We start from the raw sequence: 2,499 nt of genomic DNA, 5'->3' as shown, positions 1-2,499 counted from the left end.
TACAATAACTACAGTGCCGTTCAAGATGGCCGCCATCCAGACATAGGTCTAGTACAAACATGAATAAAAACGAACATTACGGTATTTCGATACCTCCACCATACAGCTAGATCATTATTAACCAGTTGATTCTAAATACGTGACTCTCCTTGGAAGTTTGGACATGTACAACTTTGTGGAGACTACGAATATCACGTTACAAGGGAATCTATCTAGTCTATTTAGCCGTTCAATAATGGCCGCCGTGTTCACTCGGTGTATTCGACCATTCAACACGTAATAGGTCCGCCCATCAATTAGGTAGCTTTAAAAGCAGGTGTTCCTATCAGGTTAAGTTAGGCGTTCCCGACTGTGGCGGAGCTTTTTCGAGTCTGATTCAAAACCTAAAAAGTAAGTTGATCATGACGATAGTTAGAGACAATCTCTGCTCATTGACATGAAGCGGTTTTCACAAGAGGCAGCACTAGCTTGCAATGTTAGGGTGGGTTAGTAAACTATACTTTGAATATTGGTGTCCTCACCATCTTTGATTTAGACATAAAACATGGCACGATACTTTGCGCTACACTTAAGGGCTGTTTTCATCGCAAGTTTGAATTTGTCCATTGAAAATCCATTGCTGTATGCAGTAAGATATAACTATCCACAGCGGGTTCTAAATAAACTGGTTAAGGTTTATGAACAGCATGTAACTGCATTGTATTGAATTAATTAAATTTGAGCCTATTCGCTTTCTGTGTCGAGAGGCGTTTCTGCTCTCATTTAATGGCTCTAGCTATCGACATTGTGTTGAGTGTTCATATCACCTAACACCCCTCTAGTTGATACATAACTGTCATTATATAGAGGGCTGCTACTGGCGATGCATTGATATACTTTGATCTTTCAAGCACTCATCCTTAGATTTAAATGATGACGAGTGTAGATTCTTAGTGATGGAGAGGTGTGTATTACTCACCTGATAGATTTTGCCCAGTATCTGCTAATTCTGTGTCACTTTAGATTAAAAATCTTGATGTTGGATTTTATAAATCTAAACAGAAGTAATACACGAGCCAACTGGTGTTTACTTTCTATGTTTACAGTAAAAAGACATCAAAACAAACGAGGATCTTTCATATACGGATCTCCATGTAGGAGTTATTTTGTCAACAATTAGGTAGGAGTCACTTCAAGGCCCTTCCTCTTTTTTTTTTTTTTTTTTTTTTTTTTCTTCTCTGCTGTCATGCATATATACCTAATGCATTGCTCTTTAATTTTGGCTATAGATTCATCCAATACGGTTTGACAAAAATATATAAAAACGAAGATTGAGCTGTTTGCTCTTCCCGAATTCACGAAGTAAGCAATTACTTTTATGTTGATTAAATTTTCCTGACTTAAAATGGATTTAAGCTCCATAAGCTCCTTGAGTCATGACATTAAGCCTTGTTCACAATTTTTTATGGTTGTCTGATAAATGGATCTTCATCCTGACTCCAATATGGTAAATTTCCATATCTAATTTAGTTTTGCTGCTATGCAGTATTTAATTAGCTGTTTGATTAAATCAATTTATAGAGACCACTCTCCACACACGGGTTGTCTAGAATGTAAAAACTTTTTATAATTGTTATGTATTCATTAATGTAATTATTTGTATTATGTTTATATAGGGGTTATTTGTGCAAATATTAACTGTCCTGAAGATGGTCTAACGGACTTCTGCCACCAAGACCGAAACGTCGACACCATCATCTAATTCCGTATTATTTGATAATTACAGCTGATTTCTTTTCATTTATGAAATTAATCTCTGTTAAAACTACCTGGAAATAGATGTTTCTCGATGAAATGTGGATTTAAGTTAACCCATCTTTCATGTTACACTGCCTGAAATTTATTGTTCCCTTGTGTATCCCCCTTATCTTGATTTTGATTGATATATAAAAAGACTTGTGCTTTATTCACAATCATTCCCGTGTGTGTACTTTTTCATTTTTCATAACATTTATTGTATGTGTATAATTGATCTAAAATACACTTTCAATCTTAATAACAAAGAAATAGAACTAAGTAACTTCAAGTAAAATCCCTTGTTGGCAATCTCACTATTTCAATTTATCTGCCTAAGCCCTCAAGGGTTTATTGGGCTTACCCTTCACGTACTACCGTATAGTAAACATGGCACATCCATCGTGTCGCAAGGAAGGTGCAGTGAAAACTGTTGAATCGCTGTTTTCACGCAGCGATGCAACTGTTTCCATAAATAAGCCCCAGTACATCAATACGTGCCTTTTTGCCCTCACCTTCCCGATATTTTGGTCCTCGATATTTGTGACACTATATTCTGTCCAAAATAAATTTTTGTCATAGATATTCTATCAGACAGCCCTTTGAAAGATGAGCAGAACTGTTCTGTGGCACTTTCACACTAAGCCTCTAATTGCAAACGGCCCATTAAAATCCCTGCAATTTCCCTGCACTGGGATCACTGTTATTCCTGCTCTTTCACTTAAA

The sequence above is a fragment of the Triturus cristatus genome, chromosome 7 (genome assembly GCF_964204655.1).
Source record: "Triturus cristatus chromosome 7, aTriCri1.1, whole genome shotgun sequence".
NCBI classification, from domain to species: Eukaryota; Metazoa; Chordata; class Amphibia; order Caudata; family Salamandridae; genus Triturus; species Triturus cristatus.
The sequence above is the reverse complement of the archived record's forward strand: the minus strand, read 5'-3'. Positions refer to the sequence as shown.